Source organism: Dendrobates tinctorius, unplaced genomic scaffold (assembly GCF_039654945.1).
Source record: "Dendrobates tinctorius isolate UK_male_01 unplaced genomic scaffold, ASM3965494v1 ptg000029l, whole genome shotgun sequence".
In the NCBI taxonomy this organism is placed as follows: domain Eukaryota; kingdom Metazoa; phylum Chordata; class Amphibia; order Anura; family Dendrobatidae; genus Dendrobates; species Dendrobates tinctorius.
Window position 1 is genome coordinate 9,298,717 of NW_027361697.1, and position 19,546 is coordinate 9,318,262.

Sequence of the window (19,546 nt, forward strand, 5' to 3'; positions counted from 1 at the left end):
CCTTTTTCTTTGTGGGGAACTTCCTGTAACACTGCTTTCTCCACCATGGTCTTAATCTCCTGTTGTACTGCCACTTGCTATTCTATCGACTGCCTCTGTGGGGTCACTACGAAAGAGGGTTTGGGTAAGGTGTGGAATTTTAACTTGAGACCTGTTTCTATAATGCTTAGGATCCAGGAACTGTCTGATATCTTTTCCCAGGCCGGGAAGAAGAGGCTCAATCTTCCCCCTACCTGGGAGACACCTTCATTGGGGTTGCTTCTTGTCAGCCGGTTTCCCGAACATGAACCCCTTCCCTTTGCCTCTTCTATCTTCCCACTTGTCCTGGGAGTTTTTAGGCAGCTTCCTCTGGATAAATTTCCTGCTCCGAAAGCGTTTGAAGGGGAAATTTGATGGGTTAGGGAAAGATTTATTTTTGTCCCATGCTTTCTCGAGTATATCGTCCAGTGTAGGCCCGAAAAGGAATTCCCCTTCACAAGGGATGGAGCACAAATTTGTTTTTGTTTGCAGGTTTCCCGTCCAGCACTTGAGCCATAGGGCCCTTCGTGCTGCGTTCGAGAATGAGGCTGCTCTGGTTGTCAATCTGATTGAATCCGCGGATGCGGCCGCTAGAAATGCTGCTGCTCCTCTCATTAGAGGGGCGGAGTCCAGGATTGCTCCTCTTGGCGTTTTGTTCCTTAGTTTGTCGTCCAGCTGGTCCAGCCACACCATCAGGGCTCTGGCTGTGCAAGTGGCAGCTATAGCGGGTTTTAGTCCACCTCCAGCTGCCTCCCAGGCTCCTTTTAGGAACGTATCTGCTTTTTTATCCATAGGGTCTTTCAGCGTCCCCATGTCCTCGAACGGCAGAGAGAATTTTTTCGAGGCCTTCGCTATGGCTACATCTACTTTCAGTGCCTTGTCCCAAACGAACAGCTTGGCTCCTCAAAGGAGTATTTCCTTTTCGGTGGTAGGAGGCCCTTCTTCTCTGGCCTTTTCCATTCCCTCTGTATGAGTGCCTGGATTTTATCATTCATGGGAAATGACCTCCTTTTCTTCTGCTCCAACCCGCTAAACATGGCATCCTGGATGGTCCTCTTAGGTCTGGTGTCTGCTAGGCCCATTTTGGTTCTGATAGCCTTTATTAAGTTATCCGTCTCTTCTATAGGGAAGCAGCTGCGACCTTCCTCCTCAGACTAGGAGCCGGACGACGGGCTGTGTCTGATGATGAAGACTCCTTTTCGCTAGGCTCTGACTCGGGTTCCTTTCTTTTGGGTTTCTTATGCTTTTTGCTTTTCCCCTGAAGGGGTTTTGACGGTGTTCTCTACCTGGTGGGCGATAAGGGCTCTAAGGTGATCAGCAAACCCTGGGGATTCCTTGCATATTGTATGTTCAATGCAGGACTGGCAGAGCCTTTTTTCCCATACCGTGGGGAGTTCCTCGTTACAAAGTGGGAAAACCTTGTGGTTGGACTTCTCTGTACACTTCTTCCCCTATAAGAGAAGGAGGACAGGCCTTAGTTACAGCATATATGTTCACGTAGTCCACTTACCCCCAGCCCGAAGAAGGATGCCGAATCAGATGTGGGCCCCGGATCTGCACGCAACTTGTCCTTTGGGGCACCTGCCCCCCCGGACTCCTTGCAGCGTCGGGACTCCGAACGGCTGCTGCTGCCGTGTCGTTGCGACTGCTCCTTCGTCTCCTTCTTACGGTGCTGTTGCGGTGACTGTGGTGTATTGCGCAGGCGGCACCTCCCCCAGCCCGCCGACCTCTGTATGACGTCACCGCTCCGCCCCGCACACCACCGCCGGCTCCCAGAGGTGCATTGTGCGGGCGGCAGCGTCTCCCCCAGCTGCCGGCTCGTGGGGTGATACCTGCACCCGCTGGCGCTCTCCCACCCCGGTACTTGCTCCGACCCAGGGACACTTCCAGCCGCCGTGGAGGACGCCATCCTGGGGGAGGACGGATCTTCCTGCTGCCGTCTCTCCCCCCGCACACCCTGGAGGCCCGCTGACCCCAGCGGTGGCGCCTCGGGTAACCGCCCCAGCTGGGGCAGGGGGCTCCCGCTGCCATTTTCCAGACTGGTCAGCCCCGGCATCTGGTAAGTCTGTAGGTTCCCTTGTGGGGACAGGAAACCAACTGATGCGGGAGAGAGGTACCGCCTTTTTATTGGTAGGTTTCCTGTCCCCGTGGGGCGGATCCCCTCTCTCCGTGGTGCCGTCATGGGGGAAGGAGAAACAGATATATAACATAAGAGAACAGCGGCTGATGGATTCATCAATCAGTTCAAAAATAGACCTGGAGCAGATAGAAAATTACTTTACACATAGAGGATCAGTTACAGCAAGTGACACATGCCCAAAATAATATATTAAGGTAAATGATCAGATATTCTTTAACTTTCACAATTGTCTGGAGACTCCATTGCTTACTCCATCAGATTTCCCTGGAAGAATTGATCTACATGCAGCGCTGTGTTTCCTACTGATTGGCATACACTAGTATGCGCCAATGGAATCTGTCAGGTACTAATGGTATCCCAAATGTGACAAATCCGTCACTGTTAATAAAGATAAACCACGACGCAAGTGTGAACAGTTACAATAATACTATAAAATTGCTACTACTTCAAATGCATGAATACCGTGGAATGTGTACAGAAAAGTTAGAAAGGTTTTATTTATTTTTATTTCAGACAGACGATACTTGCACGGCGGATGATCACCTTTGGTCCAAAGAAGTAGTGGTATGAAAATATGTCCTTAAGTTGTCTACAAATAAACTCTAATAAAATCTATAAATATTTTGTAATAACAGATCTGTTACTTATTTAATTAATTTTTTTAGAATGATTTTTGGTAATGATCTGTGACCTGTGCAGATTTCATTATGCAGAGGAGGAGTGAGGTTCTGACATTATCAATTGTGATGATAGTGAGGTGACTACTGAGATTGTCCAGTGAAAACAAGTTATCATCTATCCACAAGTTAGGGGATAACGTGATGATTGGAGGGGATCTGACTATTGGGACCCTCACAAATTGGCAAATTCTATCGCAGTTAGATCAATTCATTTTCTATATGGCTTCCAAGCGCTATACTCAAATTTTTCCATCAGTCTCATAGAAAATGAACAAAACGATAGAGTAGCAATCGACGTGCTGCTCCATTTTGTAATGGAGATAATAATTCCCCATTCTGATAAGTGATGCAGTTCGCAGTGGTGGACCCATACTAAGCGCAGAGTCCGGACGGCCTTATAAATCAGACTGAGATAGGAACACAGTGTACGGACTGGCCGGCGGCCTTCCCTACCTGAGCATGTCAACTATATAGAAACACATGAAGCTGTGAGTCTCAGGTTGGGAGAGTCCGAACACTGTGTTTCTATTTCGGTCCGATTTATAAGGCCGTTGTAAGGGGGTGGCGTTGCTATAGACCATAGAGACAAGCTGCCACTTTAAGAGACAAAACCCCCTTGGTTAGAGCAATGGGACATTTTCTCTCCCCTGCAGTAAAGACTGTGGTTTCTTCTGCCAGCACTGGAGAGGGGAGGGGCTGCTTTTCTGTGTGTGAGTTGAGAGCCGAGATTTCTGCAGGAAGCAGATGTGTCTGCCTGGAGCTGTGAGGAAAAGAACGTTTATTCTGAGACTGTGATTTTGTAAACTAGCTATGAGTAAGGACCCTCTAGTCCGAAACGCGTAAGCGTCTGTCACATTGGTGAACCATATGTTTTTTATGCATCTATTCTGTTTTTAATCATTTTTTTGGAATAAAGTCTTTTGATTTTAACCATCCTTTGGTCAAAGTTGCTGGAACATCTTCTAAGTATTGTGATTTTGTAAACTATTCTGGGGATAACAAGGTGGCTTTTCTGTGTTGCCGTGAGGAGCCACGAAGAAAAGACAAGAAAGGAATCCAGAGGAGGGAATCCACCGTTTCTAGGAGCATCACTGGACCTGCACACAAGGAAAACACCACGTTGCACAGAGCTTCCAGGAAGAAGTGCGCACCATCTTGCAAAGCTGCAGGGCCCCCGGGATTGGACTGAGAGAGATATACCAACATTACTGTGAGTGTTAAACCCTTCTGTGCACTTGCTAAGGTTTAGGATAGGCTGCAATAGATAGAGCACGTCAGTAGCGTAGCTACCGGGGGGGCAGAGGGGGCGGTAGGCCCGGGCCCCGAGCTCTGAGGGGGCCCACCGGAGCTACACTAATGTAACTGTATCGGCGTGTACAGCGTGCCCATACAGTTACATTCTGCGGCAGAGCAGGGAGAATCGATCTCCCTACTCTGCCACCCGGCCGCTATGGGCCCCTGAGAAGGCAGTGGGGGGCCCCGGTGCCAGCAGTGGGCTCACAGCCAGCAATGTCATCCTGAGTTAATCTGTGCGCACAGGACCTGTGATGAGGTCACACAAGGGGCGGAGTCAGGGGGTCACATGATCAGGGACTTCAGTGGCTGGCTGCAGGACTCTGCTGTGCTGGTTGTCATGCATTGGTGCTGGATAAGGTGAAGTTTATGTGTGGGGTCGAGAGGGGTTTACAGCCAGGTGGATGTAGCAGAGCTGTGTGTGTATGAGGTGTACAGAACGGAGCCGTGTGTGTAGAAGGTGTATGAAGCGGAGATATGCATGTATGAGGTGTACGGAGGAGCGGAGCCGCGTATGTATGGGGTGAGTGGAGCCGTTTGTGTACAAGGTGTTTGGAGCGGAGCCGTTTGTGTACAAGGTGTACGGAGCGGAAATGTGTGTGTACAAGGTGTATGGAGCGAATGGGGGGTGCTGCCTTATACTACAGTCTGCCTATGGGGGGAGTGCTGCCTTATATTACAGGCTGCCTATAGGGGGGTGGGGGGGTGCTGCCTTACATTTAAGTCTGCTTATGGGGGCTGCAATATACTATTGACTCTGCCCATGGGGGGGCTGCATTATATTGTAGAGTCTGCCTATGGAGGCTGCATTATACTATATTGAGGACTATTTGGTGTATTATACTATATGGAGGCTATCTAGGGGGCCATCATACAATGTGGAGATTATTGATGGGGCCATCATACAGTGTTGGAGCTATCATTGGGGGATACTAAGGGGTCAGTATGTATACAGTGAGGGGGCATATTACTGTGTATAGGGGAGCTGTACAGGGGGGGACTCAGGACATTAATAAATGTAAAGTGGGCACTTATTGTTATAGGGGAACTCAGGTTTACAGTAACTGTCAAACGGGGCACACAGAGGGCAATATTACATTCTAGGAGACAATATGTGGGCACTGTTTTCTAGGGCAATTGCACCCGGCATTACTATATTATAGAGGGATGCTTAAGAATTTAGAGGTCACACAGAACCACACAGTAGGTGCAGTAATGGACACATACGGCAGCAGCGGCTCAGTATTGGGGTATCAGGTGCAGTAATAGGGACACATACAGCTGCAGCGGCTCAGTATTGGGGTATCAGGTGCAGTAATAGGGACATATACAGCTGCAGTGGCTCAGTATTGGGGTATCAGGTACAGTAATAGGGACACATGTCAGCAGCGGCTCAGCATTGGGGTATCAGGTGCAGTAATAGGGACACATACGGCAGAAGCTCAGCATTGGGGTATCAGGTGCAGTAATAGGGACACATAAGGCAGCAGCGGATCAGCATTTGGGTATCAGGTGCAGTAATAGGGACACATACGGCAGCAGCGGCTCAGTATTGGGGTATCAGGTGCAGTAATAGGGACACATACAGCTGCAGCGGCTCAGTATTGGGGTATCAGGTGCAGTAATAGGGACACATGTCAGCAGCAGCTCAGCATTGGGGTATCAGGTGCAGTAATAGGGACACATACGGCAGAGGCTCAGCATTGGGGTATCAGGTGCAGTAATAGGGACACATAAGGCAGCAGCGGATCAGCATTGGGGTATCAGGTGCAGTAATAGGGACACATACGGCAGCAGCAGCTCAGTATTGGGGTATCAGGTGCAGTAATAGGGACACATACAGCTGCAGCGGCTCAGTATTGGGGTATCAGGTGCAGTAATAGGGACACATGTCAGCAGCGGCTCAGCATTGGGGTATCAGGTGCAGTAATAGGGACACATACGGCAGAGGCTCAGCATTGGGGTATCAGGTGCAGTAATAGGGACACATACGGCAGCAGCGGATCAGCATTGGGGTATCAGGTGCAGTAATAGGGACACATACCGCAGCAGCGGCTCAGTATTGGGGTATCAGGTGCAGTAATAGGGACACATACAGCTGCAGTGGCTCAGTATTGGGGTATCAGGTGCAGTAATAGGGACACATGTCAGCAGCGGCTCAGCATTGGGGTATCAGGTGCAGTAATAGGGACACATATGGCAGCAGCGGCTCAGTATTGGGGTATCAGGTGCAGTAATAGGGACACATACGGCAGAGGCTCAGCATTGGGTATCAGGTGCAGTAATAGGGACACATATGGCAGCAGCGGCTCAGCATTGGGGTATCAGGTGCAGTAATAGAGACACATACAGCAGCAGCGGCTCAGTATTGGGGTATCAGGTGCAGTAATAGGGACACATACAGCAGCAGCGGCTCAGCATTGGGGTATCAGGTGCAGTAATAGGGACACATACAGCAGTAGCGGCTCAGCATTGGGTATGAGGTGCAGTAATAGGGACACACGGCAGCAGCGGCTCAGCATTGGGGTATCAGGTGCAGTAATAGGGACACATACCCCAATGCTGAGCCACTGCTGCCATATGTGTCCCTATTACTGCACCTGATACCCCAATGCTGAGCCACTGCTGCCATATCAGGTGCAGTAATAGGGACACATACAGCAGCAGCGGCTCAGTATTGGGGTATCAGGTGCAGTAATAGGGACACATACAGCAGCAGCGGCTCAGCATTGGGGTATCAGGTGCAGTAATAGGGACACATACAGCAGCGGCTCAGTATTGGGGTATCAGGTGCAGTAATAGGGACACATACAGCAGCAGCGGCTCAGTATTGGGGTATCAGGTGCAGTAATAGGGACACATACGGCAGCAGCGGCTCAGTATTGGGGTAGCAGCAGGATGAGGAGTTTGTGCAGGTTGGGGATAGATGGTGATGGGGCTGGAATATGAGAAGTGAAACATGTCTTTGTTGTATTTTCTGTAGCAGAGTCGTGGCTGGAGAAGTTGTCATGTCGGTTTGGGCCAGATGGAAAAGACGTGAAAAGTGAATGATTCCATCAGAAAGAACGTCAGCGGTAAGGCACTATCTGTAACTGTGCAGTAATCACTTGTATGTTTTGTAGGACTGGTATTTACCACTGACCATGTAATATCCATGTTGGTCTTTATATTGGGATTATTTTCAGTAACAGCGCAGTCATCTTCTACATCCACTATTAGGGTGCGTCACCGAGTTGTAATCAAAGTTACCTAGTTAGGGGCCCACTCAGAAGTTTCACCCCCCTAAAGCAAAACCCTAGCTACGCCTCTGGAGCACGTTCTTTATTGTCAAATCTTTAAGAAATGAGAAAAATCTCAAAAAGGCACAAAAAACACTGATCAATATTTAAAAAAAATCCAGCTTAAATCCAAGATATGATACCACGTCAAGCAGGGGTATATACCCTAATTTGACCCTATAGGGCCCTATAATTCTTCCCTGCCTGACAGCGGAGGTTGGTGCCCTCTTGGAACGCAAATGGCGCCTCCGCTCCACGGCGGCTGTCCCTACTCACGCTATTAAGTTCTGTATCTACAATATACCAGATTGCAGAACAGACAAATGGCTGAGTTCAATAAACCATACTCAGAAAACTCATGCCAAAAACCACCAATAGGATGCAAAAGGGGTGAAATACAGTAGCTGGAATAATCATTATTTTATGGGAACATAGTATAGTGTAATTTGTCTCCCTACGCACTATCGGTCCCTAATTATGGATAGCCCTACCTAGCAGCGGAGCTGTTTCACCCTAAGTTGTGCTGGTGCCCCCGCTCCACGTGGACTATCCCTTACTGACACTCCATAATATTGAGGATTTCTATATGGGTACATATAGGGCCAAAAAAAGCAATATTGAAAATTGCTGTCACAAAAATCCCCCCAAATAAATCAAAAATACAGTGGGGCAAAAAAGTATTTAGTCAGTCAGCAATAGTGCAAGTTCCACCACTTAAAAAGATGAGAGGCGTCTGTAATTTACATCATAGGTAGACCTCAACTCTGGGAGACAAACTGTGAAAAAAAATTCCAGAAAATCACATTGTCCGTTTTTTTTTCATTTTATTTGCATATTATGGTGGAAAATAAGTATTTGGTCAGAAACAAAATTTCATCTCAATACTTTGTGATATATCCTTTGTTGGCAATGACAGAGGTCAAACGTTTTCTGTAAGTCTTCACTAGGTTGCCACACACTGTGGGTGGTATGTTGGCCCATTCCTCCATGCAGATCTCCTCTAGAGCAGTGATGTTTTTGGCTTTTCGCTTGGCAACACGGACTTTCAACTCCCTCCAAAGGTTTTCTATAGGGTTGAGATCTGGAGACTGGCTAGGCCACTCCAGGACCTTGAAATGCTTCTTACGAAGCCACTCCTTCGTTGCCCTGGCGGTGTGCTTTGGATCATTGTCATGTTGAAAGACCCAGCCACGTTTCATCTTCAATGCCCTTGCTGATGGAAGGAGGTTTTCACTCAAAATCTCACGATACATGGCCCCATTCATTCTTTCATGTACCCGGATCAGTCGTCCTGGCCCCTTTGCAGAGAAACAGCCCCAAAGCATGATGTTTCCACCACCATGCTTTACAGTAGGTATGGTGTTTGATGGATGCAACTCAGTATTCTTTTTCCTCCAAACACGACAAGTTGTGTTTCTACAAAACAGTTCCAGTTTGGTTTCATCAGACCATAGGACATTCTCCCAAAACTCCTCTGGATCATCCAAATGCTCTCTAGCAAACTTCAGACGGGCCCGGACATGTACAGGCTTAAGCAGTGGGACACGTCTGGCACTGCAGGATCTGAGTCCATGGTGGCGTAGTGTGTTACTTATGGTAGGCCTTGTTACATTGGTCCCAGCTCTCTGCAGTTCATTCACTAGGTCCCCCCGTGTGGTTCTGGGATTTTTGCTCACCGTTCTTGTGATCATTCTGACCCCACGGGGTGGGATTTTGCGTGGAGCACCAGATCGAGGGAGATTATCAGTGGTCTTGTATGTCTTCCATTTTCTAATTATTGTTCCCACAGTTGATTTCTTCACTCCAAGCTGGTTGGCTATTGCAGATTCAGTCTTCCCAGCCTGGTGCAGGGCTACAATTTTGTTTCTGGTGTCCTTTGACAGCTCTTTGGTCTTCACCATAGTGGAGTTTGGAGTCAGACTGTTTGAGGGTGTGCACAGGTGTCTTTTTATACTGATAACAAGTTTAAACAGGTGCCATTACTACAGGTAATGAGTGGAGGAAAGAGGAGACTCTTAAAGAAGAAGTTACAGGACTGTGAGAGCCAGAAATCTTGATTGCTTGTTTCTGACCAAATACTTATTTTCCACCATAATATGCAAATAAAAGGAAAAAAAAAACAGACAATGTGATTTTCTGGAATTTTTTTTCTCAGTTTGTCTCCCATAGTTGAGGTCTACCTATGATGTAAATTACAGACGCCTCTCATCTTTTTAAGTGGTGGAACTTGCACTATTGCTGACTGACTAAATACTTTTTTGCCCCACTTGTACGTCAAAACAGAATCCCCTTAATGAGGGGTGGGTTAATAACATGCCAATAGCAACCAATGATATCTATGGGAGATCAACCTTAACCTTTTAGATACCGGTTTCAACTAACAACATTATTCTCCCATGAAAAGGAAACCATTAGCGAAATATAACCCATACTATTCATGTTCAATAGAATTGCACTATGCCCAAAAACAAAAACCAGCAAAAAGTCATATAGATGTAACTTAGCTCATCACTGATAAAGTATCGCCTCAAATGATAGAGTAGAAGGTCATAATGTTATCACCTCCTAGATGTCTCCCCTTTCAGTAGTACGCGTGCGCTGGATAGCTTAAACCCTAGAGGTATCTTATTCATGTTTCACTTCCTGTCAGGCAAACCCCCAGAGCTCTATTGCGCCTGCGTTCCTCAATCCAGCGCGTCCCCCATCTACCACTGCGCATGTCCAGACTCTCCCAATACATCCGCATGGAGTCCTTCCATCGTGAGCGTCCAGTATCCTCACGTCCAACGTATCACGCATGCCCAGTTTCTCAGTCAGGAAATGCGCATGGCCAGACCAAACTAGATGATCGGCCTATCGCATCGATCCCCCTGGCGTCCTATGGACACTCCTCCAGAGTGCGGCGCACGCCCGGATTCGGCCGGGGGAGCTACCCCACTCTCTCAATAGCAATCCTGGGTGCGCGCTCCCATATCATAGCGCGCCCGCCCAGATTCTCAATCCATGGATGAGCGCACCATATCTTATTACCAGGATAGCCACCCTGGTCCTCCTTTGTCCTCCGGGCACTCGCAGCCGTCCGGACACACACGTATTATGCAGCCCCATCCCTATGTAGAGTATTAACCCTGTTAAAGTGAATATCATTAATCCGATGGCTCGGTACGCATTATTAACACCGGATGTTGTTAACCCACTGCAGCAGTCAAAGACCTTACTGGAATATACTCCACCTGAAGGGGCACATAGATGTACAGAAATACACTCCACATAGAGGTGCGCATAGATTTGGCCTGTTTCATACATCCGTTTGTCACCATCAGTCAAAATCCGCCGTTTTGCAAAAAAAAAACGGATCCGCCATTTTTCTTTGCGGATCCGTTTTTTTGCCCATTGACTTGCATTATCGGCGAATTTTGACTGATGGTGATCCGTTCCATCCGCATGTAAGCGGATCCGCCAAGATTTTGGCGTCCGCTGACATGTCCGGACGGGCCCTGTAACATTTTTTTGCTGTTCGGATCCGCCATTCAGTGTTTGTAAACAAATTTAACCCCCAATTCTGTCTGGCTGCTTCTCTCTCTCGTCGCGCGAGGACTCCCGACATTTCTCCCGTCGCGCGACGATTTCTCACATTGCGCGATCTCTCCCACGTCGAGCGATCTCTTATCGCGGGACTCCCAGACATTACAACATGGAGAAGCACTCCCGCGACATCGCCCTCTCGCGCTATGCCTTCAGATCACGACGATGGACCCCCGCTCAATCATGCAGGTACTCTGCTATATCTCGGGGGCCGGTTCCTTTAAATTTAAACCATTGGCGGATCCGTACATCCGCCGATCCGGTGACACCCATTCCTGTCAGTCCACCTGCGGATCCGTTTTCCGCTATTTTGGCGGATTTAGACTGAACAGGAAAACTGATGTGTGAAACAGGCCTAAGGATAAATAAATCGAGGTAACCAAACCCTTCAGATTAACCCATACCACACCTTTCAGTGTAGAACCATGTGTGAAATAATTTGATTTACTCCCTAAATAACCCTATGACTCTTAGTAGATACATATAAAAGTCTCATTACTCCCCAAGGTATGATATAAAATAACAACGGGTTCCCACACTCATGATTCCCCTTAGTCTTAGGATAACCTGATATAACAAAACTCATCATAGGGGTCCATAATGTCAATATGATCACCACATTTCCACAAATCATCTCCTAGATCTATGGTTTCCAAGGTTTTCCTGTATTATTAACAATGAGGACAATTGATATCTCATATCTCTCATATTGGGTTCTCTTCAAAATAAAGCAACCATACGCGAGTCGATCATTAAGGCCCCTCGGAGCCACGGATTCCATTTTGAAGATCTATCGTGCCTCTTTTTGCAAAATCAATCTATCCCAGTCGCCCTTCCTGTTACTTGGTTTCACTACTTCCAAAACACAAAAGGAGAGGACATCTCTTTTGCCCCCATGTTCTTCCCATATATGGCGTGCCACACGGGTATCTCTCTTGTTTCTTTTATCTCCCAGGTGTTCGCTTATCCTCCTCCTAAATTCCCTTTTGGCTTTACCGATATAATTTTTTGGACAAGAGCAGGTCGCCATACAGTGGGGCAAAAAAGTATTTAGTCAGTCAGCAATAGTGCAAGTTCCACCACTTAAAAAGATGAGAGGCGTCTGTAATTTACATCATAGGTAGACCTCAACTCTGGGAGACAAACTGATAAAAGAAAATACAGAAAATCACATTGTCTGTTTTTTTTTCATTTTATTTGCATATTATGGTGGAAAATAAGTATTTGGTCAGAAACAAAATTTCATCTCAATACTTTGTGATATATCCTTTGTTGGCAATGACAGAGGTCAAACGTTTTCTGTAAGTCTTCACTAGGTTGCCACACACTGTGGGTGGTATGTTGGCCCATTCCTCCATGCAGATCTCCTCTAGAGCAGTGATGTTTTTGGCTTTTCGCTTGGCAACACGGACTTTCAACTCCCTCCAAAGGTTTTCTATAGGGTTGAGATCTGGAGACTGGCTAGGCCACTCCAGGACCTTGAAATGCTTCTTACGAAGCCACTCCTTCGTTGCCCTGGCGGTGTGCTTTGGATCATCGTCATGTTGAAAGACCCAGCCACGTTTCATCATCAATGCCCTTGCTGATGGAAGGAGGTTTGCACTCAAAATCTCACGATACATGGCCCCATTCATTCTTTCATGTACCCGGATCAGTCGTCCTGGCCCCTTTGCAGAGAAACAGCCCCAAAGCATGATGTTTCCACAACCATGCTTTACAGTAGGTATGGTGTTTGATGGATGCAACTCAGTATTCTTTTTCCTCCAAACACGACAAGTTGTGTTTCTACCAAACAGTTCCAGTTTGGTTTCATCAGACCATAGGACATTCTCCCAAAACTCCTCTGGATCATCCAAATGCTCTCTAGCAAACTTCAGACGGGCCCGGACATGTACAGGCTTAAGCAGTGGGACACGTCTGGCACTGCAGGATCTGAGTCCATGGTGGCGTAGTGTGTTACTTATGGTAGGCCTTGTTACATTGGTCCCAGCTCTCTGAAGTTCATTCACTAGGTCCCCCCGCGTGGTTCTGGGATTTTTGCTCACCGTTCTTGTGATCATTCTGACCCCACGAGGTGGGATTTTGCATGGAGCACCAGATCGAGGGAGATTATCAGTGGTCTTGTATGTCTTCCATTTTCTAATTATTGCTCCCACAGTTGATTTCTTCACTCCAAGCTGGTTGGCTATTGCAGATTCAGTCTTCCCAGCCTGGTGCAGGGCTACAATTTTGTTTCTGGTGTCCTTTGACAGCTCTTTGGTCTTCACCATAGTGGAGTTTGGAGTCAGACTGTTTGAGGGTGTGCACAGGTGTCTTTTTATACTGATAACAAGTTTAAACAGGTGCCATTACTACAGGTAATGAGTGGAGGAAAGAGGAGACTCTTAAAGAAGAAGTTACAGGTCTGTGAGAGGCAGAAATCTTGATTGCTTGTTTCTGACCAAATACTTATTTTCCACCATAATATGCAAATAAAATGAAAAAAAAAACAGACAATGTGATTTTCTGGATTTTTTTTTATCAGTTTGTCTCCCATAGTTGAGGTCTACCTATGGTGTAAATTACAGACGCCTCTCATCTTTTTAAGTGGTGGAACTTGCACTATTGCTGACTGACTAAATACTTTTTTGCCCCACTGTATATACCACTCCAACACTTTTTCAGTTCGCAAAATCCCTGGCAAAAAACCTTTTGCCATTTGATGCACTTGAAAAGTTTTTCCTCACACTCTTTTCCCAGTATGTAGATAGGGGCACTATGACATCATAATGAGGGGCGGGGCTTGACACGCACACACTTTTTCCCCAGTATGTAGATAGGGGCAAAATTGTTTGGTGAATTGGAACGCACGGGGTTAAAATTTCGCCTCACAACATAGCTTAGGACGCTCTCGGGGTCCAGATGTGTGACTGTGGGAAATTTTGTGGCTGTAGCTGCGACGGTGCGGATGCCTATCCCGGACATACACACACACATACACACACACATACATACACACATACATACACACTTTGAGCTTTATATATTAGATTAGTAATATTTTTCATATAATTGTCTTTGCATTATTTTCTTGAAATATATATTCCAAGTTTCCAAAGTGTCTTATTTTTCTTAGCTTGAAATGGTCGATACAGCAGGAGACACTGATCTAGGAGACCATATTGATTGAGGTGGCATTAAAATTCTCTAAATTTAGATCTGATCCTACCTTACTAAAGGTAAGTTGTACTAAAATGTGTTTCGGCCTACAGATAATGCTTTTTGAAAAATTATACAGGGTGGGCCATTTATATGGATACATCTAAATAAAATGGGAATGGTTGGTGATATCAACTTCCTGTTTGTGGCACATTAGTATATGGGAGGGGGGAAACTCTTCAAGATGGGTGGTGACCATGGTGGCCATTTTGAAGTTGGCCATTTTGGTTCCAACTTTATTTTTTCCAATGGGAAGAGGGTCATGTGACACATCAAACATTGAGAATTTCACAAGATAAGCAATGGTATGCTTGGTTTTAGTTAACATAACTTTATTCATTCATGAGTTATTTAGAAGTTTATGACCACTTATAAAATGTGTTCAAAGTGCTGCCCATTGTGTTGGATTGTCAATGCAACCCTCTTTTCCCACTCTTGACACACTGATAACAACACCGCAGAAGAAATGCTAGTCTAAGGGGGTCAGATTCCTTGTAGGAATGCTCAGACCTGGCCCCCATAATGTGGTGGTGCACCATCTTGCTGGAAAAACTCAGGGAACGTGCCATCTTCAGTGCATAAAGAGGGCAACACATCATCATGTAGCAGTTTTAGATATCCAGTGGCATTGAGGTTTCCATTGATGAAGAATGGCCCCACTATCTTTGTACCCCATATACCACACCATACCATCAATTTTGGGTGTCAGGTCCGAGCATTCCTACCTGAACAGTTTCCTGGAATGTGGATTGGTCATCGTGGGCCAGTTGAATGGCCACCAAGGTCTCTCGATCTGACCCCCTTAGACTTTTATCTTTGGGATCATCTGAAGGCAATTGTCTATGCTGTGAAAATACGAGATGTGTAGCATCTGAAACAACGGATACTGGAAGCCTGTGCTAGCATTTCTTCTGCAGTGTTGCTATCAATGTGTCAAGAGTGGGAGAAGAGGGTTGCATTGACAATCCAACACAATGGGCAACACTTTGAACACATTTTATAAGTGGTCATAAACTTGTAAATAACTCATGAAAGAATAAACTTGTTAAAGCCAAGCACACCATTGTTTTCTTGTGAAATTCTTAATAAGTTTGATGTGTCACATGACCCTCTTCCCATTGAAAAAAATAAAGTTGGATCCAAAATGGCTGACTTCAAAATGGCCACTATGGTCACCACCCATCTTGAAAAGTTTCCCCCCTCTCATATATTTATGTGCCACAAACAGGAAGTTGATATCACCAACCATTCCCATCTTATTTAGGTGTATCCATATAAATGGCCCACCCTGTACACTCCATCATTGAAACTGCAACACCATAAAGAAAAATTCATGGAATTATGGAAATCCCAGGATGGATAGAAATGTTAATGATCTGCAAATGATGGAAAATTGAAACAAAATGTTCAAAACACCTCCATTTATTCAGTGTGAAGTATGACCCACATAGAAATCACACACATACAGTACATGCCTTGGCTGCTATCACGGAAGTTATTAAAGGGTACCTATCATGGGAAAAAAAACAGTATTAGGCTATGTTCACATGGTGAGCTTTTAGTGAGTTTTTTATGTAGCAGAATTCAGGCTCCATTTCTTGCATTTTTCATTGCGTTTTTGAGTGTGTTTTTTAACATGCATTTTTATACCGATTTTGATGCGGTATTTGTCTTATTTGTTTGTCATGCTTTAAATAAAGCATTTTTGATACTTCCTGGTTTTTAACTTTGAAAAACTTTATTGATATACTTACAGTCATTGATCGAAAGTGTTGGCAACCTTTAAATTGTTCTAGAAAATGAAGTATTTCTCCCAGAAAATTATCGCAATTACATGTTTTGTTATACATGTTTATTTACTTTGTGTCTATTGGAACAGCACAAAATAACTGAAAAAAGGCAAATTGGACATAATTTCACACAAAGCCCAATGGCCAGTACAAAATTGTTACCACCCTCAATTTAATATTTGGAATAAATAACTGCAATCAATCCCTTCCTATAACCATCAACAAGCTTCTTACTCTCAACTGGAATTTTGGACCACTCTTCCTTTGCAAACTGCTCCAGTTCTCTATTTGATGGGTGCTTTTCCCAACAGCAATTTCAAGATTTCTCCACATGTGTTCAATGGGATTTAGATCCAGGCTCATTGCTGGCCACTTCACAACTCTTTGTTTCCATCAATTTCTGGGTGCTTCTTGAAGTATGTCGAGGGTCATTGTCCTGCTTGAAGACCCATGACCTAGGAGTCCGTAATCCTAGTTTTCTGACATTGGTCACTACATTGCAACCCAAAATCCTTTGTTAATCTTCAGATTTTATGATGCCTTGCACACAGTGATGGCACCCTATGCCAGAGGCAGCAAAACAACCCCAAAACATCTTTGAACCTCCACCATATTTGACTGTAGGTACTGTGTTCTTTTCTTTGTAGGCTTTATTCTGTTTTTGGTAAACAGTAGAATGATTTGCTTTACCAAAAAAGCTCTATATTGGTCTCATCTGTCCACAAGATGCTTTACTAGAAGGATTTTGTCTTACTATCATACATTTTGACAGACTGAAGTCTAGCTTTTTTATGTCTCTGTCATCAGTGGGGTCCTCCTGGGTCTTCTGCCATAGTGTTTAATTTAATTCAAATGTTGATGTATAGTTCGTGCTGACACTGATGCACACTGAGCCTGCAGGATAGCTTGAATTTCTTTGGAACTTGATTAGGGCTGTTTATCCACCATCTTGGCTATCCTGTGTTGTAACCTTTCATTAATTTTTCTCTACCGTCCACGTCCAGGGAGATTAGCTACAGTGCCATGGGCTGTAAACTCATTGATTATGTTGTGTACCATGGACTAAAGAACATTAAGATCTCTTGAGATGAACTTGTAGCCTTGGGATTGTTGATATTGTTCAACAATTTTGGTTCTCAAGTTCTCAGACAGTTCTCTTCTCTTCTTTCTGTTCTCCATGCTTAGTATGGCACACACGGACACACAATGCAAAGATTGCGTCAACTTCTCTCCCTTTTATCTGGCTTTAGGTGTGATTTTCACATTGCCCACACCTGTTAGTTGCCACAGATGAGTTTGAACCAGCATCACATGCTTGAAACAAAGTTGTTTACCCACAATTTTGGAAAGGTGTTTTGATGCATTTCTGCAGCCCAAAAGCACTCAAACCATACAGTATGTACTATATAATATGATGAGTGCAATGTATTAAGAGGATAAAACCTTTTCATGGGAGGAGGAGGAATGCTTCTTTAACTATTATTGACACCTTCTATGTATTTCAAGTTTGCAATGCAGATCTGTTACAAAATCCATACCATTTCTCTGCATTCGTTACATGTGACCCTGTTATTCTACTTTAGTGTTGGGGGTAGATCATTTGTTGTACATCCAAAATGTGACATACCCTTTGCCAATTTCTCCCCGCAATGTAGGTGTTGTCACCAGTTCTTTTAATTTTCAACACTTGCTATGGATTCTGCAACTCACAGGTAGTGCAGAAAATCTGCAGGGTAAATTGACCGTCAGGGTGGAATAGAAATCTGCAATCTGTGAATTTATGTTGCAGAAATTCAAAACAGATCTCACAATTTGTAATGCAAAGGTTGATGTCAGCATAATATGTACATTTCTGCAGCAAAAAATAGCAGTTAAATCCATAAAATTTAGTTCATATATTTTTCTTGCTCCGCTCCTACTTCACTGCAATCTAAAGGCCAGAAAAAGGCATCTAATACACTAATATTGCAAACAGCATGAGCCTACATGACTGTACCCCACAAATAGTATTAGAACTTGTTGTTTTAAATAATTTGTACTATAAACCTGCAAGGATTTCTTAAATATAGTATATGTAGTCATTTCAATTTTCAATTATCTATGGTATGTATTTTTTTAATTTTTTTTCTAGGGTCAATGGACACAAATAGTAGAATAGAAGAAAGCACGCAACAAATAAGAAGAAAAAAAGCATAAATCATTTGATTATTTTTTTTTATTTTCAAGATGATTCCTAAAACTTTTTTTATGAGTATAAATCTTATGTTTCATTCAATCAATAAATAATTTTGATATCTAAGTATCCATGTGTTGTTTTGATAAGCTGAACTTATTGCCAGGCTGAGGTCCTGTAAATAGTCGCCTATAGTATCTGGAAAAGTTTCTAGATGTAGACCATAGGTGCACAGACACAGTATTCACCGAACCTTGGCGAGACATCCTTAGATCTACTGTTGTAACTTTGGACGGTCTAAAGATCTACTTGGTACTGGAATGTGATTAGATTAGTGTAAAAGTTATCAAGGATGTTGCGAGAGTCTAAAAAATAGTGGCCCTAGGTGGATTTTACTTTTTAAGTTCAATTTAATGCTACAGAATATACAGGAGATAAATCCATTAATTCGATGCAGTTTTAGCAAAATACCACGATTGCCAACATTGCTGTTACTATTAAAGATCAATGTATACCAGGATGCGGATAAGAGGGCCATGCATACCAAGAAAGGGATGAGGGGGCCATGCATACCAGGAAAGGGATGAGAGGACCATGTATACCTTGATTAGGGACATACAGTGGGTACGGAAAGTATTCAGACCACTTTAAATTTTTCACTCTTTGTTTCATTGCAGCCATTTGGTAAATGCAAAAAAGTTCATTTTTTCCACATTAATGGATTATATAGAGCCCTGTTTCTTGCTACATACCGTCCTGTCTTGTTAGTTGTATAATGCAATGATGGCTGATGGAGCATGGGAAAGCTTCTTTTCTAATGGAGGAGCTGATGGACTGGTAGTCTGATCACCAGTTCCTCCATCAGCAGTCATTTTAGATCTAACAAGAGAGGAGACTATGTAATTAAAGAGGGCGCTGTGAATAACAAAAATAACAAGAATACACTATGTAAGAGACAGCACTGTACATAACAACAGATCAAGCTATATAGTAAGGGACGGCATCACATATAACTAGAGAGGATGGTATGTATTAAGGGATGGTGTTATACATAACAAAAGAAAAAACTATGTAGCTAAGGATGATGTTATGCATAAGTGAGTACACTATATACTAAGGGACTGTGTTATAAATAATAAATAAGTATACTATATACTAAGGGACTGTGTTAGGCGTAAGTGAGTACACTATATACTAAGGGACTGTGTTAGGCATAAGTGAGTACACTATATACTAAGGGACTGTCCTATACATAAATGAGTACACTATATACTAAGGGACTGTGCTATACATAAAAAGTGACTACACTTTTTACTGAGGGATGATGCTATACATAATAATCGAGTACACTATATACTAACGGACTGTGCTATACATAATAAGTGATAACG

At 44.3% G+C, this 19,546-nt stretch overlaps 1 long non-coding RNA gene across 1 annotated transcript in view; it reads left to right on the forward strand.

The window, feature by feature from the left end:
• Positions 1–18,176, forward strand: part of LOC141085798 (uncharacterized) — a 46,979-nt gene extending 28,803 nt beyond the window's left edge. Inside the window, exons 5-8 of the long non-coding RNA XR_012231413.1 lie at positions 2,672–4,048; positions 7,115–7,205; positions 14,110–14,212; positions 18,114–18,176. This is a non-coding gene — a long non-coding RNA (uncharacterized lncRNA). The remainder of the gene's footprint in view (positions 1–2,671; positions 4,049–7,114; positions 7,206–14,109; positions 14,213–18,113) is intronic.
• Positions 18,177–19,546: the final 1,370 nt, after the last annotated feature.